Source organism: Herpailurus yagouaroundi, unplaced genomic scaffold (genome assembly GCF_014898765.1).
Source record: "Herpailurus yagouaroundi ecotype Mexico unplaced genomic scaffold, PumYag 182, whole genome shotgun sequence".
In the NCBI taxonomy this organism is placed as follows: domain Eukaryota; kingdom Metazoa; phylum Chordata; class Mammalia; order Carnivora; family Felidae; genus Herpailurus; species Herpailurus yagouaroundi.
Window position 1 is genome coordinate 1080744 of NW_024412413.1, and position 25305 is coordinate 1106048.

Sequence of the window (25305 nt, forward strand, 5' to 3'; positions counted from 1 at the left end):
AAATCTCAGGAAGTCCTGGGCGTGCCCCAGAGGCCTCGTGTCCAGGCACATCAGGAATCGGAGGGAAAAGCCCCATCTCCACGAACCCCTCCTCTCAGGCCCCCAAAGCCCCTTGCCCGGGGCCCTGCACTCACTAGAGGCTCAGAGGCGGGCAGGACCAGAGGGAAGAGCACAGGAGGCAGAAGGAGGCACCGCACAGAGAGAGGGCAGCCCCGCGGCCCGGGCCCTTTGCCCGTCTTTGGGGAGCAGCTGAGCAGGCCCGGTCTTAGAGCTGCAGAAGCCAGAGGCAGGTGCTGATTCCCTGGGGCTTTTGCAAAGCAGCAGCACACGTGGGGCTCCGGGGCCGCGTGGGAGCCCCGGTGGCGGGAGCCTGCGTTCAGTCGGGTTGCGACGACAGCCTCAGGCGAGCCTCCGATGCCCACGCACCGCCTCTCCCGTGGCCGTTGGATCCAAATTCTGCGGAACCCAGAAATCCCTATTCAGATGGAGGTCTTCTCCTTAAAAAGCAGCCAGTGAATTCCAGACACTTGTGTAAGAATTTCTTGAATTACAGCGGCCCTGCGGCTCCTGGTTCCCTCTGTGGCCGCGCGGGGTCGCGGAGCGCGAGGGGGGCTGTGCCCTCGGCCCCCGGCAGGTGGCGCTGTGCGACCGCTGTTGCGCGCGATGGCCATTCCCAGGGCTCAGCTCTCCTGTCTTACGCAACAGTTTGCAGAACCCACTGTTGATTGAGGGATTTGGGGAGCCTTACTTAAAATTAAGTAAACACATGAACAAGGGAGTCACTGTCTTTCGAATAGGACTGTCATCTGTGACCAGTTCATCCGTTAATGCCCGAGTTTCACTGTGTTTTTTACCAGATCCTCCTTCGCACGCGTCTCGGCGCCTCGGACGCCGTCCTGCTCCTGCTTCTGTTCCTGCTCCGGGCAGAGGAACAAAGGGGAGCAGGTGAGATTCTCTCTGGGCTGGTCCCCAGGAGCTGCCGGCGGGATGGGTCCGCGGGGGCGCGAGGACTGACAGGTGAGGCCCCCTCAGGGCCTGCGTAGCTTGCCTTTCTCACGTGCTGGTAGGGGGAGGGACGGGAAAGAATGTTCCGGAAGGCCTGCAGCTGGGCATTTGGTGAAGGACACTCGCTGATGGGGTCCGCAAGGCTCTGGGCCTGGACCCTCCCACCTGCCTGCAGCCCAGCGTGGGGAGGAGCTGGACCGTTGTAACCCCCACCCCCAATTTTGGCCTGAACACGGGGACACAAATCTCTCGATTTGGGTGGCAAAGCTTCCCTCAGACGCTGCTCTAAAATGTGCACACACCTGCTTCTTTTCGGGACAGGAGAGCTTGGACTCTGACAAACTACACATTTCAATTTATTTATGTTCTAGAACGGCTAATTATAAGGACATGTGGGCACCAGGAGCGACATGATTATTTATGCTGCTCTCGCCCCGCGGTCTCCACCAGAAGGGGGGTCTGAGGCAGCTGGGGCCTCAGGGCCTTTGTTGGCAGGGCTCTGGGCTGCTTCTAAGCCTTCGGACCGTCCAGACCGAGGCCCAGCAGTCACCTCATTTCAGGTGTTTAGGGAAGGATGCGCCGTCCCCCAGTGGGGTGTCCCCCCAGCCGGCATCATCCCAAAGCTGTTCCCTTATTGGGGGGGGGCATGGACCCCTCCGAGCCCCAGCCCGGCTCCAGTCAACCCTGGGAGGTCACGGAGCAGCCCAGACCCCCACCCTTTGCAGGACCGTTTCCCTCCCATGGAGGGGGTGGTGGGGAGGGGGCCGTGTTCCAACTTGCCCCTTCCCCGGGGGTTGGGGGGCTCTGGAGGGAAGTGGGAGTTGGGCTAATGTACTCACTCCTGCGTCTCTCCTGGGAAGGGGCTTGTATCTGTGCTGTTTGTCGGGACCCCAGACACGGCCCCAAAATTGCACCGTGAGTGAGCTTCCCCGGGTCCCGTCTCCACCTTCTCACGCACCTGCAGACACTGCGAATTCGATGCTGGCCCTCTAACAGCCGAGTCCAGAGCCTCCCGTCCATGACCTTGCCTGCTTGCACACGGGCCCTTCTGGGGCTTTCTGCAGGGCTGCGGATGTGAGGGTTGCTCCTCCTTCTCCACCCCTCCCTTTCCCTCCCCTCCCCTCCCGAGTGAGGCTACTTCACGATTGCCGCTGCTTCCACAACACATATTTGAAAACCGGTCTTTGTCAAAGTTCAGGCATCAGACCGAACCTCACCTTCTTGCTACCTGTGTGAGCAGTTGGCCCGAATCTGCGCATCTTCGTGGCGGCTCCGCTCTGCAAAGCCCCCAGGTGAGAATGTCCCACCAGCTTACTTCCCAGTGACCATGAGTTGAAAGCCACGCACTCATGGGGTTGGAGGTTTCAGTCGGGTCAGTTCAGCTCTTCAGAGAGACCCTGAGTCAGCCCTGCCTGTCGGTTACCAGGAAGAGAACACGAGTGGCCCCCGTGTTGCGAGGGACAGACCCCCGACCCTTTTCTGCTCCGATGAGCCTCTGCCCTCCCCCCTCCACGCCGTGGCTGCCACTCGCCCGCCCCTCTCACAGTTGCGGGGTCACCCGGGCCAGGAGGCTGGGCGTCCTGCGGGTCAGTCGTGGGGCCAGGCATGGTCTCCACCCAGTCCTGGGGCACGGAGCAGCACGCCGTGCGACAGGCGGGGCACCCAGAGATGGGGGCTCAGCCTGGGTCTCCCGCTGGGCTCATCTCGGCGCCTTCAGGGGCTGGTGCACCGTGTCCCGACGCTGATGCCCTCCCCACCTACCGGAGCCTCGGCTCAGGGAAGGGGTCTGCACTCCTGTGCCGGGGCAGATGAGCTCATCGGAGCCCCCTCCTCTGGAGGGTCATCGCCCCAGGCTGGGGTTGGGGGTCCCCAGAGCGGCAGCCCTGGCCGACCTCTCTCGCTGCGTCCTTTCTGGGTGAGAGCCCCAGCCTCCTGCTGGCTCCTGTTACCTGGGCCACTGGAGGCCTTCACCTGTGACTGCTGCCGCCTGGTGGGGACTCTGGAGAAGCCAGAGCACGGTGAGGGGCTCCAGGCAGGAGCATGTGAGGGGGCGGTCAGGGAGGCCACCTGGGAGGTGATGGGAGCAAAGCTGGGCCGGTGGGGGGGAGCTCCCACATCTCAGGGCAGCGGGGATGAGCGCCAGGCGGACAGTGTGCCTGCGGTGTAGACGGCAGGGCCGAGGGAGGGGGAGACCTGACCTGGTGTGTGTGGGGGGCGGGGGGTCATGGGGCTCTCTTGCCAGGTGCACATTAAGGATGGCTGGGTCTTCCTGGATCCCGTCAGCAGCACGTAATGCCCGTCACCATCGTGAGGACGTCCCCTGCCCTTAAACCTGCTCGGCGCGGGGATGAGGCGACTCTGGCGTTTCGTGGCCGGTGTTGGGGCGGCGTGTCCTTCTCTGTCCCTTTGCCCGTATCCACCTGGGCCTTCGTGTGTGACGTGAGTTGCTCGATACAATGTACGGTTGGGTCTTGTTTCTTTTTTACCTGCTCTGAGAGTCTCTGTCTTTTTGCTGGTGTCCTTGTACCACTCATGTTCAAAGTGACTACTGGGCGCCTGAGTGGCTCCGTGGGTTCAACGTCCAACTCTCAGCTTCGCCTCAGGTCATGATCTCACGGTTCATGGGATCGAGCCCCATGTCGGGCTCTGCACTGACAGCACAGAACCTTCTTGGGATTTTCTCTCTCTCTCTCTCTCTCTCTCAAACAAATACGGTGACCACTGATACAGTTGGATTAGCACCCTGCACATTGGTTCCTGTTTGACGTTCGTCGTTCTTCGCCCTTTGTAACTTTCTTGGTGGTCTGGTCTTTCTCCGCCTTCTTTGCTGTTAACTGAGCATTTGCATGATTCCATTTTCTCTCCTCTCTCAGCATGTCTATTATTACCTCTTCCGTTTTGTTTTTTTAACCTTTTAGTGGTTGCCCTGGAGTTTGCGGTATCCATTCATAACTAGCACCAATCCCCTTTGATTAGCACCTTCCCGCTGCGGGGACGGTACAAGTGCCTCACGGGGGGCGGGGGGCGCTCCCAGTCCCTCCCCCTGCTCCTCATCCATAAGCTCTAATCACCAAACACGTTGTTACTGCTTCACTTACTGAGACATAATCGACAAATAACATATTAGTTTCTTGGCTTTTTGACGCTGGCCATCCTGACAGGTGTGAGGTGAGTCGTGCTTTGGGTTGGCATTTCCCTGATGAGCAGTGAGGTTGAGCATCTTTTTGTGTGTCTGCTGGCCGTCTAGATGTCTTCTTTGGAGAGATGTCTGTTCATGTCTTCTGCCTACTTTTACACCAGATTGTGTATTTTTTGGCTTTTGAGTCATAGGAATTCCTTATATATTTTGGATGTTAGTCCTTATCAGGTATGTTTGCAAATATTTGCTCCCGTTCCATAGGCTGCCTTTCCATTTTGCCGATGGTTTCCTTTGCTGTGCAGAAGCTTTTTGGTTTGATGTGGTCCCGCTGTTCGTTTTTACACTGTTGTCTTTACTTTCGAAGTCAGATCCAAAAAATCATCACCAAGGCCGATGTCGGAGAGCTCACTGCCTGTGTTTTCCTCTAGGAGTTTACGGTTCCAAGTCTTACTTTCAAGTCTTGAATCCATTTTGGTTTAATTTGTGTGTACGGTGTGAGAAAGTAGTCCGGTTTCCTTCTTTTGCATGTGGCCGCCCAGCTTTCCCAACACAGTTTGTTGAAAAGACTGTCTTTTCCCTGCTGTATATTCTTTCCCCCTTTATTATAAAGTAATTGACCGTACGTGCATGGTTTACTTCTGGGCTTTCTATTCTGTTCCATTGATCTGTGTGTCTGTTTTGTGCTAATCCCACAAATTTTGATTACTATAATCTATAATATAGTTTGAAACCAGGGATCATGGTGCCTCACCTTTGTTCTCCCCCAAGATTTGTTTGACTATTTGGAGTCTTTTGTGGTTTCATATGAATTTTAGAATTATTTGTTCTATTTCTGTGAAAACTGCCATTGGAATTTTGACAGGGATCCCATGGAATCTGCAGGTTGCTTTGGGCAGTATGGACATTTTAACACAATGAATTCTTCCAACTCATGAGCGTGGAATATCTTTCCATTTTTTTGTATCTTTTAAAATTTCTTTCATCAGTGTCTTATAGTTTTCAATGCACTGGTGTTTCACCTCCTTGGTTAAATTTATTCCTAGATGTTTAAATCTTTCTGATACAATTGTAAAGGAGATTGCTTTCTTAATTTCTCATTCTGATAGCTCATTGTCAGTGTATAGAAATGCAACAGATTTCTGTCTGTTGATTTTGTATCCTGTGACTTTACTGAATTCGTGTATCAGTTCTTGCAATTGTTTGGTACAGTCTTTTCTTTTTTTTAAACATTTTCTTAAAAAATTTTTTTTTTTACTGTTTGTTTATTTTTGAGAGAGGGAGAGAGACAGAGTCCAAGCAGGGGAGACAGAGAGACACACACACACACACACACAGAACCCAAATCAGGCTCCAGGTTCTGAGCTGTCAGCACAGAGCCCGATGTGGGGCTTGAATTCACAAATCGTGAGATCGTCACCTGAGTTGAAGTTGGACGCTTAGCTGACTGAACCACCAAGGAGCCCCTGTTTGGTGGAGACTTTAGAGGTTTCTACATATAGTATCATGTCATCTACAAATAATGACAGTTTACTTCCTCCTTTCCAATTTGGATGTCTCTTATTTCTTTTTCTTGTCTGATTGCTATGGTTAGGATTGCCAGTACTACGTTGAATGAAAGTGGTGAGAGTGGACATCCTTGTCCTGTTCCTGGTCTTTGAGGGACTAAAAGCTTTCAGCTTTTCCCCACTGAGCGTGCTGCGAGCCGTGGGCTTGTCGTATGTGGCCTTTATTATGTTGAGGTACGTTCCCTCTATGCTCACTTTGTTGAGAGTTTTTATCATAAGTGGATGTTGAATTTAGTCAAATGCATTTTCTGCATCTTTTGAAATGATTGTTTGATTTTCATTCCTCATTTTGTTAACGTGGTGTCCACATGGGTTGATATGTGAATACTATTATGTTTTTGAACCAACTCTTATCTGTTAGATCAGTGAAGAATAAGGAAAAGAAAAGTTTTAATTTGCCCTTATTCATTCGTTCATCTTCCGACATGTTTCCTTTCCTTAACCGAAGTCTGAGACATGCAGATCTTTCTGTTGCTTTCCTATATCTATGCAGGAGCCTGTGTGCGGGTCCTGGGGTCTCCTGTGGAGCCTGCTGAGGGGGGCGCTCAGCCAAGGACCTGACCACGATCGCAGGGGATGCTGTGCACAGGTAAGAGGCCAGGTGCTATGGGGAGGGGAGGGCATGGCTTTGCCCCTTGCCCATGCACCCAGGGGTGGGGGGTGAGCAAGCCCCATCCCCTGCTTTGTCACTGCCCAGAGACGCTTGGGTGCTAGGTGGCACTCAGTGGACCAGCAGGAAGACCTCTCCCTCTGCAGGGGCAGCCCCCCGGGCACTGCAGGAGGGGGTCCCGGGGCAGGAGCCGATGTCACGGATTCTAGACCCCTTGTGCAGTGGGAGCTAGGGTGTGGTTCCCACTGTCAGGGAGCCAGGATCCCAGGCTGGAGCTTTCTTCTGCCCATGCCGGGGCCCTGGCCAGCTCAGAGCCTGACATGGCCGGGGAGCTCGGTCAGTATCCGCCTAGCTAGGACAGTAACCATCGCCTGTCACCATCGCCTGTCAGGCTGCACGCTCTGGGGGATCGGCTCCTCCTCTGACCTCTGGGCAGAACCCGCCAGACCGCCCCGGGTCACCTGTGACCTGCACATGCCTTGGCTGCTCCTCCCACACCCTGAATCGTGCAGAGGGCTCATCTCGCCTTCCCGTGGGTACACGTGGTCACGGTGGGAGATCCTGGGTTTTTCCATCTGTTTTCCCCAGAGGTGGCCACCAGGCGTGGCTAATGACACAGGTGCAAGAGCCACGCTGGAGGGAAGAATCAGCAGATGGCTCAGAAATGTTCTCCCAGACGGCATTTCCTCTGCAGGGAGCAGGGATGGGCGGGGCGTCAGGAAGGAAGTGGGGGCTGGAGGGTCGGGCGTGAGCCCAGGGCCCAGGACGTGGCCACTGGCTTCCACTTGGAGTCCCCGCGTGCCACCAGCAGAGATGGACGCCGGACAAGTTCTGCAGCAGGTGCCAAGGGGGCCTCACGACCAGGGCCTCACGACCCTGTGCCTGGAGGGCCACTGGGCTACCGGAACATTGTTTGCAGGAAGCCCCTCCCCTGCATTGCTCAGGTCCATACGCTGGGGGCTGGTCCGCCGTCCCTGGGACAGAGCACTGCTTTTGGTTCTGTGTCTGTGTGTCTGTCTCCCTCTCACCTGGGTGAGGGAGACAAGTTCTGGAATGTTCCACCCTGTCTTGCCCACAGGTCAAGAACCATTGTGGGGTGCTGCTAACAAAAGGGTGGGCCCACGGATATCCGCCAAGTGGAGGGTGGAGACCGTCCTCAGGGCTGCAGCTCTGGGAACAGGGTGTGGGAGCCGTCTACACCGCAGCCACGAGCAGCCCTCCAAGCACCCTGTCTGGGCGGGAACAGGCTCGTCGTGTGCACCCCGGGCTCCACGGAGGACGTGCCTGGGATGTGGACGGCCGCCTTTTGGGGCCTGTTGGCTCTATTGGGGTGCAGGGTGTTCCTCCCCAGGTCAGCGTCCAGAGATCACCTGGGGCAGAGGGGGTCATTGCTCTGATGGTGGTGGCGGCATCCAGCCCCTTTGCGCCCTCTGTCTGTGGTTCTGGGGCTGGAGACTGGATCCAGGTGCAGGCACTGAGTGGGGGTGGTGACTCCTCCTGGGCAGGGTCCTCGGCCTCCTGGCCTCACCCTCGGCCTCCTTTTGTGGGAGGAGCGAGTGACACGCTGTTGTCCGCTCAGCCCTCCTGCCCCGGGGGCTGCGGGTTCAGGGGCATCTGGTGGGCGTCTGTGGGTCGGGAGTGGCTGCCCCTCCCACTTGCTGCCTGGCCCGCGGTGGCCCCTGTCCTTCCGCTGCTGTCAGGGAGCCGGACTCGGTCACAGCACCCAACCCCCAGCACTGGCCAGAGGCGGCCACCCTCACGTCATGGTGGTCACCACAGCGTCCTCCGGGCCTTCCCGGGACCATGGTCGGCTGGCGGTGTGTCCCCAGCAGGCCCAGAGGTGGGACCGCTGGTCCACCTGGGGGCCTCGCCCTCTCCTGGACCCGCAGGCTTGGTGGGGTGCGGGCCTTTCTGCTCCCAGCACATGTGTTCTCGCATGGAGAGTCACCAGGCCACTTGCCCTGGTCCCACGTCACCAGGAGGCTGGAGGGACGCGGCTCTTACAAGTGGGGTCTTCTGTGCCGTCTTCACAGGGGCCGCTAGCCCACAGGGTCCCGAGGAGTCTGGGCTGGTAATCTCGTGCAGGCGTGCCCGTCCCCGTTCCGCAGCCTGGCCGTGGCCTGCAGGGTTCGAGGGCTGCTCCCCCACCCAGCCCCAGTCAAGGGCTTCAGAGAAGTGTCCTTCTTTCTCCCTTTGGTTGCTAGCTGTGGTTGGGCCTGAGCTGTGTTTGCCGGAACGGAATGATGCCCATCCAGGAGGCTCTGATCGCACCTTCCCCCAGATCACTCCCCGGGTCGCCAGGAGCCGTCGATGTCCATGTCCCTGTGGCCCCTGATTTTTCTCCAAATGTGGAGTGGTTCCTGTTCTGCAAACTTCCCACCAGTCAGTGTGGACGGAGATGCATTTACTTATGAATGAAATTAGAGCAGGCGTATTAATAACTCATATGAACTCATTTTTCTAAGAATTTGATGGAAGAATTCGTTGGTATTAAAAATGCTGTGATTTTTAATCGTTATTGCTTGTTATTTTAAAGCGGAATGCATTTTAAATAGCTCAACAAACTGTCTAATTAACCACTTTGTTTACATAAACAACAGGCCTTTGAAAATGGGAGGGGCCTCTCCTCCAGAGTTACTGGGAACGGCGGAAGGTTCTGGAAGACACGTCTATTAAGGAGGTCACTTCTGCTTGGCAACAAACCGGACCACGAGGCTGGATCAGGTTCGGTGCGAATGTCCACACCGGGCGGCCACGAGGCTGGATCAGGTCGGGGGTGGGCGTCCACACGGGGCAGCCGGGCCGGCACGCTGACCTCCCATGGATGCTGTCGCTCTGGTCCGGGAGAAATCCCACAGCAGCTCAGCGGACCCCGACCACCACGGCAGCCACGGGTGTGAGCCACTGCCTGCCGGCCGTCTCTTCCGCTCCGCACTGGGGCTTCCTGCCCCGTCAGGGGATTTTGGGGTCCGGGAGGAGGTGAGACGCTGCCTTGTGCAGAGTCTGCCGTCCCTTGTTGGGGGGACGCTGGGACTCCCTGAAAGGCGCTGTCCCATGTCCCCTGTGGTCTGGGGGAGCGGCTCCCCACCGCCGTCCGGGCCTGAGTGCATGGGTGGGGGCTCCCCCTCGCCGGCCCCCCTCCCTGGTCTCCGGGCCGAGAACGAGCTGTGGAGACAGGGCCCTGTGTGCCTTGGGCACCGTGTCACCTCAGCGAGGGCCTCAGGGTCCTAACTACGAGGTCAGTGCTGGGCGGGAGGACGTGTGTTAGATCCGCCAGAAGTGGCCCGTGCCTTTCTTCCTCCTTCCTGCTCTCGGATCCCAAGCCTGTCCCAGGTTCAACAGTGGCCTCAATCGGAATGGTGGCATCGCAGGACCTCAGGGTGACAGTGTGTGGAGATGGGGTCTTTATGGGGGGGATGTAGGTGAAATGAGGTCATAGGTGACCCTGATCCAATGTGATGGGGGTCCCTATGAGAAGAGGAGGTCAGGGCACACACACAGAGGGACAACCCCGTGAGGACACAGGACGGACGGTGTCTGCACTGCAGAGCCCCCCACACACCTGGATCTCAGCCTCTGGCCTCCAGAACTGCGTGAGGAGGGAGGTCTGTCATCGAAAGTGCCGCAGTGCTTTGTCACGGGGGCCCCAGTGAAGGAACACACACCGGTCCCTGCTGTCCCCCAAGCAGCACCCAGCATCCCGCCAGGAGGTCAGTGACCCCACAGCTTTGGTGGGGGGCTGGGACGGCGGCCTGATGCACAGGCCCGGGTGCTGCCCAGAAATAGGGTCCATTCAAACAGGCGCTGGGCCTCCCCTCTTCCGCTCCCTCGCTCGGCTTCCGGTCTCCATCCTCCTCGCGGGCACAGCCTGTTGTGCGCAGAAAGATCCGGAGCGGAAAGGGCTTTCCGCTGGGGATGGGTCTGTCAGACTGGACGGGCATGTCAGCTCAGAGTCCCCGATTCCCGGGGTCCCGAGACCTGGAAAGGTCCAGCGGGTGTGGGCATCGGGTTGTGGGCGTTGAGGAGAGGCCGGGGGCCTCCGTGGGGCTGGGACCTCAGTGATTCGACTGAGATGCTGAGCGTCAGGGGCTGCGGGGCCTCTCACGTCTGTCAGGTGGGGCCACGCGGGTGGCCGTGTGTCTATTGCACGTGTCCCTTCCGAGGCCTGTGAACGCTGGGTGTGGGCATCCCAGCCCCCGGGCCAGGCGAGAAGCCCACGGAGCCGACGTGGGTCCCACGGAAGGACCCCGGGGACACAGTGCATCACCCACAGGAAGCCCAGTGGGGACTCATGGGGCCAGAGAGCAGACCTGATCCCTGCTAACTCACTTCGCCTCGAAAGGGAATTTAACAATGAAAAGTTAATTCCTCCTTGAAGCTTTTATAAGGGGAGAGGGCTCACATCCACGGCCCCCCCCGGCCCCGGGGCACAGGGAGGACCGACCACGTGCCCCGAGGGCCAGCTCCTTGGTGGGCCCGGTGGAGCCTGGGGGGGCAGGAGGAACCCCGCCCACGTGGCCCCACGTCCCCTTCCCCAGGTGTTCCCGTGGGACCCGCCGGCCGCCCTGCCCAGGGCGCAGTGGGACTTTCTGACCGTCTGCTCTCTGCCTCCCTCGGGAGATGAGCGCCTCTCGGAGTCAGTGACTCCGGGCCAGCTCAGGTGTGGCCAGGGTTGGGGTGGGGGCATCCAGCTGTGGGGGCGGAGGGTGAGTGGCCCACGCGGTGTATGGGGTCTGGGGTGGAAGGTTCCCGTGGATGCCCCTTCCTCCGAGGCTGGAGGCAGAGCCCAGAACTGGGGTCTCCTCCGGGTGGGGGTGGTCCGGGGGCCGGGAGGCCACAGAGGGTGTGCGGGTCTGATGGCAGTGCCTCACAGGGCAGGTGTCTGACGGAGGAGGGGGGCAGATACGCGTCCCTGTGCCAGAGCGCAGGGGTGGGGTGAGGGGGACGTGGCCTCCTTGGCAGAACGTAAGGTGGGCGTGTGGCGCCTTGCAGACCACAGACCAAGGGCTCCAGCGACACGGTGGGCCTTTGGGGGAAGGGAGGGAACAGGGAGCCCTGCGGGGGAGGGGTGTCGCGCGTTAACCATGAAGGTGCCGGCCGCGGCTGCCCCCCAAGGTCTCCTGCGCGCCACGGTCAACAGAGGGCTGCCCGTCCCCTGAGCTGCGAGGGTGGGGGGGGGACACCCAACAAGCAGGTGGCGGGCGGGGGGACGGTGAGTGCAGCGCCTCCCCTGGGGCCACCGAGGGCCCCGCGGGCTGATGGCTCCAGTGAGATTCCTGTAGCAGGAGGGCCCTGGAGGCGCGTCAGGGTTTCCAGGCTTCTCTTCCCTGTTCTTTAGGGCAGCACGTCCCCTCCCCCGACAGAACCCCCGGGGCCTGCCTGGCGGAGCCTGTCTGTGGGTCTTGTTCGTGGGGCCCGTCCGTGGGGCCTCCCGGGGCCCAGGCTATTGAAGTTCTCGCCCCAGACGCTCACACAGGGCACCCTTGTGCCGCGTTCCTTAGGGTCTCCGCCCCGTCACCGCCCGGATTTCCTGCAGGCCCAGGGTCCCCTTAGCCGTCTGCACGTGGGCTGGAGTCTGCGTCCGCACACTCGCTCTTGGGGCGATTTCCTCACGCATGCGGCCACTGTGTCCTGCTCGGAGACCCCCTGTGGCCGCCCCGCTCCCCGGCCCGTGCCCGGTGGCTCCTGGGGCCAGCTGTCTCTGCCTCAGAGGGTGTCCTTGAGGGAGGGGCCTGTCAGCATGGCAGACGGGGACCACGAGCGTCCACGTTTGTGGGCAGGCCCCCTTCCTACATCAGTTCTCAAAACGCGGCGTCTGTGTGTGAAATGGGATCGGGGTCCTGGCGTCACATTTGGCTCAGGGAGACGTGCGCCTTGTCCTGGGCCTGCGGTCAGGGCTCCAGGGAGCAGGAGACGCACCTCGGGCGCAGCTGGGCTCTCAGGGTTCCCACCCTGCTTCTTTCTTCTCGGGACCAGCAGTCCCAGCCTCCGCAGCGGACCCGTCCAGATCTGAGCGTGGGACCCTCACGTGGCGCTCTTGGCCAGCACGTTTCCTGTGGACCTCCTGGCGGGCAGCCTGGCGCAGTGGTGTAGCCGTGTCCCCGCAGACGTCACCATGGAGCTTCGTGAGACGGTGGCCACATGGCTCTGAATGTTGGGGGGGGTGGTGTCGGCAGTGAGGGCAGGTTGCGGGCCCCCGAGAGCCTGGTTCCATTTGTGAACAGGGCGTGAGCACCAGAGGGGACTTGGAAAGCAGTCCTCACGTGTCTCAGCCCATCGGGACGTCCGTAGCAAAGGCACCATGGACAGGGGCTCACACGGACGAGTTCATTCCCATCTTCTGGAGGCGGGGAATCCCAAGACCACGGCGCCACAGACCCGCCATCCGGTGAGGCCGCCTCCTCGCCGTGTCGCCTGGAGGTGGAAGGGGACCGATTGTTTTGGGGGCCACAGAGGGGGACAGCACGTCAGCATACGCATTTGGGGGGGGTGGGCGCTCAGAGCACAGCAGCGCCCTTCACCCCCGGCCCCTTCGCTTCCCGGGTGGACTTCCAAGTCCTGGGGGTGGGTCAGCGGGGCCAGAGCAGCGGGAGCTCAGTCCTCGCAGGCGCTGAGATCCGGCAGGAGCACACGGGACCCCAACTCGGGGACCCTTCCGCTTTCAAATGTGCCACCGGCCAAGTGCTGGCCAGGAGGTTAGCAGTGTCTCCGGCTGAGGATATTTTTAGTTGATAGACCTCAACTTTGACTTGTCCCTGATTTGAAAACATGCTTTTGTTGTAAAACTGAAAAAAAAAAAAAAAAAAAAAGCTTGTTAGAGAGGGGCTGGAAAACACTGAAAGACACTAAGAAGAAAATTAAAAATAAATCATCCATAGCTTGACTGCGCAGAGCTCATTCCTGTGAATTTTTTTGGTGTGTTTCCTACCAAAGTTCTATCTCGTAAGGTTGTCGTAGCGAGAGCACAGGGGTCACGTCCCACACCCACCCTGTCCTTAAAATAGAACGGTGGATTCCTAACTAAGAGCTTCTTTCGTTACCACGAGTAATGAGCTGTAGCCAGGTCTGCACGGGTGGATTCGAATTCTCTTCTCTTTTTGCATTGAATTATTGATGCCACGAATACAAGTGAATCTCTGATTCTTCTGCTGACTCCCAGTTAGAACAAAACAGAGACACTTAACTGCTGTGTGTTGGAAGTCTGGCCTTTGAAGAGCAGGAGGGTGGGACCCGTGGGCCCCTTGGTGACCCCAGGACCGGGGAGACGTGGGGGCGCCCCGAGGGCGGCTCTGGTTGGTGCCCGGTGGTAGCCCCTGGGAAAAGCTGAGTTAATTGTTTAAGTGGGGGCCGGGTCCCTGGAGCCTCGTGCTTCTGAGACAGCCAGGCGATGGGTGAGGCCCAGCCGGCCGGTCAGCTCGAGACCGCTTGCCCGACACTCCCCGTCCAAGGGGCCCCGGGAGCCTGCCCAGCGCAAGCTTCGGGGCGCCCGGCAACGTGAGTACCTCTAGACCTGGCGCGCTCGGGCATTGTGGGGAGAGCGTGCCCACAGGGAGGCCCTTCACTGAGGCAGCCCCCGCCCCCCGTCCCATGTCCCCCTTCCGGCGGAGCACAGAATCCCTCACCTCTGCAGGATTGCTGCTTCCGCGGCCCCTCCTGGCCACGAGGCCCGGCCGGCCGGTGGGCACCACCCTGGAAACCTCAGGAGCCTGTTGGCAAGCAGGGCAGCCGCACGCGGTCCAACGGTAGCATGACTGAAATGCAAACTGTCCTGTGACCCCACTCCCTCCCCCAGGTCATTGTGGGTGCCCTGCTGCCGCTGATGAGTGGGCCTCCCAGGATAATGCAGTTTTAGTCAACAACAGGATTGTTAAATATATGAAATTCTTTTTTTAAATAAAAACGTTTATGAGAGAGAGAGAGAGAGAGAGAGAGAGAGAGAGAGAGAAGGAATGGGAGTAGGGGAGGGGCAGAGAGAGGGAGACACAGAATCGGAAGCAGGCTCCAGGCTCTGAGCTGTCAGCACAGAGCCCCACGCGGGGCTCGAACTCGTAGACCGCGAGATCATGACCTGAGCCAAAGTTGGATGCCACCCGGGTGCCCATAAATATATATGATTCTGAGCTAGTGTTACAAGGTCAAGAAAAACTTGCAACACACCTGGTTAGTCCAGGGGAGGTGAGAGGGCGGGGCCATGAACAGTCCAGAGTGAACACACATGCTCTGGTCCGTGGGGGTGGGGGTAGGACGGGGGGCCCAGGGCCGGGCTGGCGGGCATCTCTCACACAGATAAAAACACATAAGCCACAAAAGAAAAAAAAAAATCAATGAATTGTACTTGGTCCAAATTAAAAACATTCCCTATTTGAAAGTTACCATCGAGGGGCACCCGGGGGGCTCAGTCCGTTAAGCGTCCGACTCTTTGGGCTCAGGTCATGGGCTCATGGTTTCATGAGTCTGAGCCCCACATCAGGCTCTGTGCTGACCGCATGGAAACTGCTCGGGATTCTCTCTCTCTCTCCGGCCCTCCCCCATTTTCTCTCTCTCTCTCTCAAAACAAATAAAAAACTCAAGAGAAAGTTACCATCAAGAAAAGGACAAAGCGAGCCACAAAGTAGCGGCAAACGGTCATCCGTACATCTCGGGAAAGACTTTTGTCCAGAATAGGAAGAAGGGGTCTAACTCAAACATCGCAGTTTTAAAGGCAAGATCGAAATGCGTGAACAGACACTTCACAAGAGACCGTGGTAACTGCTGGTGTGCACAAGGAGACAGGAGACCCACGTCCCACAGGGCTCAGCTCGCGCTCCAGCGCTCACGTGCCGCGCGGCTGGGGCTGGGCGCCGTGCGTTTCTCTTCTGAACGAGGAGCGTGCGGCCCGACAGACAACCACTCAGAATGGAGCGTGGGCCGCAGGCTCTCTGCAAACACGCTGAGCGAGAGAAGCAGACGCAGAGGGCGTCCTGTCACGTCTGTTTGTCTTAAAATCCCACGACGGTGACAGAGCTGGCCCGTGGCCGGCTGGCGTCACGGGATGGGCTTGGGAGATGCGGGTACGTGGGGGGGGGGGGCACATCCGGCAAAACCCATGAAATGGTACTCTTAAAATGGGTGAATTTTATTTTTTATCAGCACATCTCAACAAAGTGGGATTCAAACGACCTGGAACTCATGAGAAGGGATCGACAAATGCATGCCGGGTACACACACACGCGCACGGGCTGCGTACATCGCTACACAGGCGCACATGTGCATGCGTTCACGCGTACGTGTGTTTTAAAGGGAGGAATAAGCGTATCTTCACACACTACGCGCGTTTATGTATTTAAGCGGAAAATCGTACATTTGGACTGATCGTTGACTGATTGAGATCGATCGACGCTGCCAGTGAGAGTGCGGTCAGCCCTCCCTCACATCATCCAGGCCCCGGCTCGGGTCAGTCACCCGGCAGGTGGGCCCCCCGGGCAGGGAGACCCCAGCTTCCGTGCTCCGACACAGGAGGCGAGGTCGGTGCGCTCTCCCTCCCTTTCCCGGTCTCGGCGCCTTGCACGTTGTCAGGTGCTGTCATCGTGAGCACGCATACGCCGGGTCCAAGGATGTGGGTCCTGGCTTCGTGTCTACACCCCTGGAAGAAACCGCTGCTCGTGTGAAGGGTGTTTGCCTGAAATGACAAGACGGGCGTCCAGTGGCTCGGAATTCGCTCTTTGCCACGTGCCTTGTGTGCTCTGTCCCCCTTGGCTCCTGGCCTGAGCACATTTTGTAAAACAAACCATTATTTTCCCAGGAAGAGGGCAAACCATCTGTCTGCCCAGCTTCCAGAAGCATCTCCTGAAAACCTCACGTGGGTCTAACGGTGCCAGGTGCACACGGTTTGCTTTTCTCGGGAGACGTGAAAAAGCTGAAGTCTTTCTGACAGACTGACCTTAGTGAGAGCAGGAAGAGCGGGATTCCCCCCGGGGTTGAGCCTGCGGGTGGCTGTTGTCATTTGGGGAAACACTCGCTCACCTTCCTGAGCGCCGGGGGACCAGGGACCCCGTGCAAGAGAGGTCTCGGCCCCTCGGGGCTCATCTCCTCGGGTCTCAGGTGCATGGGGTCAGCTCATTGGGTCTCACTCCCTGGGTCTCAGCTCCTCCGGCTGTGGCTGTCTTGAGCATCAGCGCAGGTAACTCGAGAATCTACAGGGACTGGGACAGACTGAGTAGTGACTGGTCTATGTGTTCAGTAGCCCTTCCAAGGTGCTCTCCTCACAAAGTTACAGGGACTCGGAAATGCTGTGACACTGAGTTGTTCAGCTTAATACGTAAAGAGTTTTTTCTTTTCTTTTTTTTTTTTTTAATGTTTCTGTGAAGGACTTTATTTTTTATTTATTCATTTTCTTAATTTTATTTTTTACTTTTTAAAATTTACATCCAAATTAGCATATAGTGAAACAATGATTTCAGGAGTAGGTTCCTTAGTGCCCCTTACCCATTTAGCCCATCCTCCCCCCACAACCCCTCCAGTAACCCTCAGTTTGTTCTCCATATTTATGAGTCTCTTATGCTTTGTCCCCCTCCCTGTTTTTATATTATTTTTGTTTCCCTTCCCTTATGTTCATCTGTTTTGTCTCTTAAAGTCCTCATAGGAGTGAAGTCATATGATTTTTGTATTTCTCTGACTAATTTCATTTAACATAATACCCTCCAGTTCCACCCACGTAGTTGCAAATGGCAAGATTTCATTCTTTTTGATTGCCGAGTAATACTCCATTGTATATATATACACCACATCTTCTTTATCCATTCATCCATCGATGGCCATTTGGGCTCTTTCCATACTTTGGCTATTGTGGATAGCGCTGCTATAAACATGGGGGTGCACGTGGCCCTTTGAAACAGCACACCTGTATCCTGTGGATAAATGCCTAGTAGTGCAGTTGCTGGGTTGTAAGGTAGTTCTATTTTTAGTTTTTGGAGGAACCTCCCTACTATTTTCCAGAGTGGCTGCACCAGCTTGCATTCCCACCAACAGTGCAAAAGAGATCCTCTTTGTCCACATCCTCGCCAACATCTGTTGTTGCCTGAGTTGGTAATGTTAGCCATTCTGACAGGTGTAAGGTGGTATCTCATTGTGGTTTTGATTTGTATCTCCCTGATGATGAGTGACGTGGAGCATGTTTTCATGTGCTGGTTGGCCATCTGGATGTCTTCTTTGGAGAAATGTCTACTCATGTCTTTTGCTCATTTCTTCACTGGATTATTTGTTTTTTGGGTGTTGAGTTTGATAAGTTCTTCATAGGTTTTGGATACTAATTCTTTATCTGATATGTCATTTGCAAATATCTTCTCCCATTCCGTCGGTTGCCTTTTAGTTTTGCTGATTGTTTCCTTCGCTGTACAGAAGCTTTTATCTTGATGAGGTCCCAGTAGTTCATTTTTGCTTTGGTTTCCCTTGCCTCCGGAGACGTGTTGAGTGAGAAGTTGCTGCGGCTGAGGTCAAAGAGGTTCTTGCCTGCTTTCTCCTCAAGGATTTTGATGGCTTCCTGTCTTACATTTAGGTCTTTCATCCATTTTGAGTTTGTTTTTGTGTCTGGTGTAAGAAAGTGGTCCAGGTTCATTCTTTTGCCTGTCGCTGTCCAGTTTTCCCAGCACCACGTGCTGAAGAGACTATCTCTATTCCATGGGATATTCTTTCCTGCTTTGTCAAAGATGAGTTGGCCATACATTTGTGGGTCCATTTCTGGGTACTCTATTCTGTTCCATTGATCTGAATGTCTGTTCTTGTGCCAGTACCATACTTTCTTGATGATTACAGACAGCTTTGTAGTATAGCTTGAAGTCTGGGATTGTGATGCCTCCTGCTTTGGTTTTCTTTTTGAAGATCGCTTTGGCTATTCCAGGTCTTTTCTGGTGCCATATAAATTTCAGGATTATTTGTTCTAGCCCTATGAAGAATGCTGGTGTTACTTTGATAGGGATTGCATTGAATATGTAGATTGCTTTGGGTAGTATCGACATTTTAACAATATTTGTTCTTCCTATCCAGGAGTATGGAATCTTTGTCCATTTCTTTGTGTCTTCTTCAGTTTCTTTCATAAGCTTTCTATAGTTTTCAGTGTATAGATTTTTCACCGTTTGGTTAGATTTATTCCTAGGTATTTTATGGTTTTTGGTGCAACTGTATTGTTGATGGTTGGTTTTTGTTGAATCTAATGGGGGTCCTCTGTGCTTCCTGGATTTTGATGTCTGTGTCTTCCCCCAGGTTTTGGAAAGTTTTCCACTATGATTTGCTCACCTAACCCTTCTACCCCTATTTCTCTCTCTTCCTCTTCTGGGACCCCTATGGTTCTGATGTTGTTCCTTTTTAATGAGTCACCAATTTCTCTAATTCTTAAATCGTGCTCTTTTGCCTTAATCTCCCTCTTTTTCTCTGCCTCGTTATTCTCTATAAGTTTGTCCTCTATATCACTGATTCTCTGTTCTGCCTCATCTATCCTTGCCACCGCTGCATCCATCCATGATTGCAGCTCAGTTATAGCATTTTTAATTTCATTCTGGCTATTTTTTACTTCTTTTATCTCTGTAGAAAGGGATTCTAATCTATTTTCGACTCCAGCTAGTATTCTTATTATCGTGATTCTAAATTCTGGTTCAGACATCTTGCTTGTATCTGTGTTGGTTAAATCCCTGGCTGTCGTTTCTTCGTGCTCCTTCTTTTGGGGTGAATTCCTTTGTTTTGTCATTTTGAAGGGACAAAAGGGAATAATGAGGTAGAAAAATTGAAATTAAAAAATATTAAAATTAAAAATTAAATATTAAACACACACACACACACACACAAATCGAATAGATGATGCTAGATCCTAGGTGTGTTTTGGTCTGGGTGTTGAAAGTGGTTTGACAGATTAGAGAAAAAAAGGTGGGGGGAAGGAAATCGTTTGAGAATTTGAGAAAATGAATACACTGAAGTAGACTAAAATGAAATGATGGGGGTAAAATAGAATTTGAAAAAATACACACAAAAGTAAAGAATATAGTAGGAAAAAAATTAAAGTATTTTAATAGAAATTAAAAATAAATGAATTTTTTCATTTTCTGTATTTAAGAAAAAATGAAAAAAAACAAAAAAGAAAAAAGATAAAAAAGAAATCGTTTGAAAATTTGACAAAGTGGATACACTGTAGTAGACTAAAATAAAATGATGGAAGTAGAATAGAATTTGAAAAAAATTCACATACCAGCAAAAAATATAGTAATAAAAATTAAATAAAAATATTTTTAATAGAAATTGGAAGTAAAAATGAAGCTTTTCTCTTTCTGCATTCAAGAAAAAGAAAAGAAATGAAAAAGAAAAAAAAAAGAGAAAAAGAAATTGTTTGAAAATTTGAAAAGGTGAGTACACTGAAGTAGACTAAAATAAAACGATGGAAGTAAAGTAGAATTGGAAAAAAATTACAGAAAAGTAAAAAATATAGTAATAAAAATTAAATAAAGATATTCTTAATAAAAATTGAAAATAAAAATGAATTTTTTTCTCTTTCTGTATTCAAGAAAAAGAAACAAATTGTAAAAGAGAAAAAGGAAAAAGAAAAAAAAAAGAAAATTGAACAGATGAACCTGCCAACAGAGTGAAGTAGGACTGAAATTGTTTCATTTTCCCCTAGAAGTCCGTCTATGTAGTGCTTTATATTCCATAAACTAAGCCCGCGGTGCGGTTTGTGTTCTGGAAGAGCGAAGTTGGCCCAGCTGGGCGGGACTCGGTGTAACAGCTCCGCTCTCCCCTAGATGGCGCTGCCGGCCTCCTGGGGTGGATTGTTCCGGGGCTCGTAGGTACGTCTGCGCATGCGCGGGAGTGGTGAAACATGGCGCCTCCCAGCCGCCTGGTCTGTTCTCCCGGATCAGCGGTCGCGCACCGGTCCTCCGTCTTCAGCTCTCGTCCGCTTCCCGCTTTTTCACTGTCCGTGACCAGGCCCCAGGCAGCACCTCTCTCCCGAGTTTTGTCTCAGACGCGGCTGTTTTTCCCGGCCCCTTCCTTCCGAAGGACTGCGGCCTTGACCCGCTCCGCCCCTCTGCGGGAGGGTCTCACCCAGCAGTGGCCGAGTGAGCAATGGCCGAATGTCAGCTGCACCCAGGAACGCTTGCTGGACCCTGCTGCTGCCGGTGCCCCGAGACTGCGGCCGGGTGCCAGCCCGCCCCAGAAAAAGTTCGCGAGAAGGTGTAGCAGCAGCGTTTCAGGGATTATGGGAAATCACAACACACATCTGGCACCAGGCTTCACCCTCAACGACCTTGTTCCGGCACCAGCGAATGTGGCCGCCTTCCGGGGTCTGCCAGGACCAGGCGGCTTCAACAGTCTCCACCAAATGTCCTTCCAGCAGTGGGACCGCTTCTCCCCGTGTGGCCCAAGAACCTCCCGGACCCCACTCTGCTCCTGGGGATTCGCCCTTCCCACCAGAGCACCGCCAGGTAGGGAGCTGTGGAGTGGCAGCCTTTGCGTCCCCCTTGTTTACAGTCTTAATGGAGTTTAAACCCTCTCCTTTCTCCTTTCTCCTTTCTCCCTTTTTGGTTTAGTCCCCGCGGCTGTTTCCAATTTTCCACTTTCTCTCCAGCTGCTTTTGGGGAGGGGTGATTTTCCCGTATTCTTCCCCCTCCCCGGTCTCCGTCCTCTCTCCTCCCTCAAAAGCGGTTCCCTACCTTTTGCGGCTTCTCGCTCCCCAAGTTCAGCTCTCCGCGCCGCGTACCTGCTGAATTCTGTGGTTCAGGTTGTGCAGATTGTTGTGTTAATCCTCCAATCAGGTTTCTAGGTGTGTAGGACGGTTTAGTGTTGGTCTGGCTGGGTTTCATGGACGCGAGACACACAAAAAGCTTCCGTGCAGTTCTGCCATCTTGGCTCCGTAAACAGTTTTTTCAAACACGAAAGGGTGCACTCGAGAATATGGGGTGCACTTTGGAATATGGGGAGCACTCGGGAGTATTGGGAGCATTCCGGAGTCTGGAGCGCATTTAGGAGTGTGGGGAACACTCAGAAAAAGTGGTGCCCTTGGGAGTGTGGGGGTGGGGATCACTAGGGAGAATGGAGCACGTTTGGGAGTATGAGGAGCACTCGGGAGTGTGGGAGCACTCGGGGGTACGGGGAGCACTCCGGGGTGTGGAGCGTGTCTCTACTTGCCGGTTTGGTGACAAAGTCCATAGGTGGTGCAACGTCACTAGTGGAGGGAAGGGCAAAGGGATTTAACCTGCTTGACGCCGTAGGTTCACGCCAGGGAAGCCAGAAGCTTCCTGCTGAGCCAGCGTGGTAGGAAATGAACCGCTCAGGTGGAGGGCGGGCAGTGAGTTGTCCCCAGACCCGGAGCCGCCGCAGGAGGAGTCCCCTCGAGCGGCCGAGGGAGACGTGGACTCTGGAACTCGCAATCCCCGCCTGGGTCTCGTGCGTCGTCTCTGCCAGGAAGCCCTCCCTCCTGCTCCTCTGAGGTTATGGCCCAGGAGGACATGGCGGCCGGTGCCCGGCCCTCTCTCCCCCTCCGTCCTCCTGGAATTAACCCTGCCCCCCACCCAGCTGAACTTGCTACTGATCCTGCCCGGCAGAAAGGGCGGCTTGGTGGTCAGCCTCGGCCGGGCGTCGGGAGTGGAAACGCCGTGTCTGGGCCCTGCCGTGGACGCCCCTTATTTCTCTGCTTCTGCCTTGGTGACAGATGCCGGGTGAGTCCTGTGTGCAGTTACACGGTCCCACTTCTGGTCCTGCACCTGGGACCCTACCTCTGGTCTCGTGTCCCCTCTGTGAGCCTGGTGCTTGTCTGGGCCATGCCGCAGCAGCAAAGAAGCTGTTAGCAGCTGCTGGATCGACTGGGGATGTGACGGTCACCAGACATGTCAGGGCTGACGAGGGGAGTGTGAGCCATGTACGAGGCAGGTGGTGGAGTCAGGGGTGGCTCCCTGGAGGAGGAGGGATCACCCTGTGCCTCGAGGGTTCAGGAGGAGAAGGCTGGGCGAAGGTGTGCACAGAGTGTGGAGGCGGGTGACCGAGGGGCCTGGGGAGGCCACCAGCACTGAAGGGCTTGCCGGGGACACTGGTGCTTCAGGTCCCGAGCCAGGGCCTGGCCTTGGGTGGGACAGAGCGATGGGGATGGGCTGGGACCGTGTCGAATCTTCATTCATTGACACATTGCTGAGCTGTCTGAGGAATGCCTGTGACCAGGGGCCCTTAAAGTTCACAGGACGGGACGGGGAGCAGTGGGGGTCTGGGGACCTCGTCTCTTCGTGGAGCCTGGGGCTGAGCTCCAGTGCCGTCAGACGTGCAAATGCCACCATCAAGGTCTCCGTGGCACGTGGCCTCCCCCACGGCTCCTGACTCTCCCAGAGGCCACGGCCAGTGTTGCGCCCGGGCCACGGGCATACTTCTCAACACAGCACGTGGGCCCACGTTCCCATCTGGGAACGATGATGAATCTCCCGTAAGGAATACCATAAAGAAGTCCCTTTGCTCTCTAAATGGAGGGTGCACAAAATTGTGGTCACTTGCAGAAAGTTTTAAAATTACATGATTCTCAGTTGTTGGCAATGAGTGTGCTGTGGGGCCCTGGCCGGCCCGAGTCCGTGGACGTCCCGGGCCGTGTGGATGTTGTGGACTAAGTGGTCTTTAGCCGCGATGCAGGAAGATTCCATTTCTGTGGGCCAGGCTGGGAGTCCATCTTCCCTCTTGCCCTGCCCCACGCCTGGCCCGTGGCCAGCGTGTCCCCTGTGCTTCCTTCCAGAGACCCCAGGTGCCCGCGGGGCCTGCACAGCCCGGGCTCCTGGCCTCCCGGTGGACAGCCCTACACCTGCAAGGCCTGCACATGCCGCCCAAGGGGCAGGGAGGCAGGCGGCCTCTGCCTCCAGGGACTGAGCCTCACAGATGGGCGGCACCACCAGTGCGTTCAGATTTGTTGACGTAAAAAAGAAGAAAAGGTGGGCAGTCGCCAAGGGCGAAGTGGGGGCTGCAGCCCGGGGCCCCTTGCCGAGGGGCGTCCAGGAGGCCAGCTCCTCAGGGGGCAGAGGGCTGATGGGAGGAGGTATTCTTCTACCTGTGACCACAACTGCCCAGAAGGGACTCCGGCTGGCACGGGTAAGGGCAGCCCCAGGCAGGACTCGGAGATGCTCTGAGCCTTGGTTTGGGGAGGGGGTGAGCATGCCCCCCCCCCCGCCATGGTGGCTGTGCCCATGGACGCGACCTGCCCGGGAGGGGCCCGGCATGACAGCTCCGGGCGGGGCGGGGCCCTTTCTGGCTGCGTGGTCTCGGCGACTGGGTGTGAACGAGTTGCTGGTCTTGTGGCCGGTGGACCCCAGGAACCTCCGGGTTCACGGAAAGGGGGGTCAGGGGGGAGAAACAAACTCGCGGGGGCCTGCCGTGTTCCGCGTGGACGGGACTTTCCTTTACAGAACCCGAGAGCGAGCACTTCGGCTGCATCGCGATTCTGTGCCGTCGTAGCCGCACCGCAGGCCGACACCGCGTGGCAAGGCGCAGGCGAGCTCCCGCGCGGCCTTACTTGCGAAGGCGCGGCGGCCGCGGGGGCCCCGGACGCGCTTTGCCGACTGTGCCCGGGTTGCAGGCGAGCTGAGTTCCCCCCAGGTCCTCTGGGAAGGCAGGGCCTTCCAGCCCCAGAGAGCAGCCAGCGAGGAGGCCCCCCCCCCCCCCCCCGAGGACCCAGCCGTCAGACGTGCAGCTGCATCCGTCTGGGCCAGCCGTGCCGCGTAACGAGCAGTCCCGATCCCGGGGTGGCTCCGGCAGGTGTCCAGGAGGTGGCTTTGATCTCTGTGCCCCTGGCCAACACGCAGGAGGGCAGGGGAGTGTCATGTCAGCAGGTCACAGCCCCGGCTGAGGGACACCTGTCCCTCTGCTCCTGTCTGTGAGCCGAGGCCGTTCGCATGAACACACGAGCCCAGGAGGAGAGCGGGAGGGGGCAGTGCGGCGTCCCCGCAGGAGCCCCACCGCGTGGTGACGGTGACACGGGCTCACGCTCGAGCTCCAGGACCCGCCCGAGAGACCCAGGCCTCCCTGGGAACCTTGTACGAGGAAACCAGCTCCGTTCGATTCAACCTGTGAGCGTCTGTGGGGCACCCAGTGCCCGCCGGTCGGTATGCAGGCGACTGGCCCCGGCCGGCCCCCGGGAGTGGACAGGTGGTCACAGGGCACATCCGTTCCAACACATGCCCCTTGGGTGGCTGTTCCCTTGGAAGTCCCCTCGGCAAGTGAATCCACCACCAATGGAAGGGACGAGGCCACGCGCCCTCGGGGGCCTGCACAGCACCTGGAACAAGGTGTCGAGGCCAAGTGCGCATCTGACCGCACTTAGAACGCACTGGCGGTGAGCCCGGAGCACGGTGGGGTCGTGCTGAGTCCCCCAATAATTAAGATGAAACGTGTACTTAATTATGCCGAGAACGGTTCCCGTGTGAGGTACTTACTTACCTCTTGTTGTCGCACACACCAGGGTCATCAGGAATCTATCCCTCAGGACCCCAGAGAGATCAGAGGGGACCGCGTCTGCGGTCAGGTTCCGTTACTGCCACGTCGTCAATGAAAACACCGCCGGGAGCGACGGCGGGGCGGCAGCTTCCGGCTGAGGCTGGGGCCGGTTCTGGGGGTCGGGGCTGCGTGCCCTCGCTGTGCCTGGTTTTGGGTTGCCCGCGTGTGTTCTCCTGGGGGCTCAGCTCCTGGCGGCCCCCCCCCCCCCGCCACTGGTGACCTGGGGACCCTGCCCAGCACGGCGAGGACTCGGAGGTCACGTGAGCAGCAGGTGTGCCCCTGGTCTCCCCGGGGTCGCGGGGCCACCCTGACAACTGGGTGACTTCTTGTGAGTTTGCACCCACCTTCTCCAGCGCCCCGGGCACCGCACAGCTGGACCGTCTGCACGGGCGCGGGCGCCTTGGGCAAAGTGGCTGTGGTGTGGCGAGTGCCCGCCTCTCCCTGCCTCTCCGTTCCTGTTCGTAATTGTCCGTGTGTCTACTGTCCGTCTCCTGGCCCGGGCGCGCCGG

At 56.4% G+C, this 25305-nt stretch overlaps 1 long non-coding RNA gene across 1 annotated transcript; it reads left to right on the plus strand.

The window, feature by feature from the left end:
• Nucleotides 1–394: 394 nt before the first annotated feature.
• LOC121041019 (uncharacterized) lies at nt 395–1735 on the plus strand. Its single transcript, XR_005795516.1, has 3 exons — nt 395–531; nt 858–1017; nt 1377–1735. It is a non-coding gene; the product is annotated as an uncharacterized LOC121041019 (long non-coding RNA).
• Nucleotides 1736–25305: the final 23570 nt, after the last annotated feature.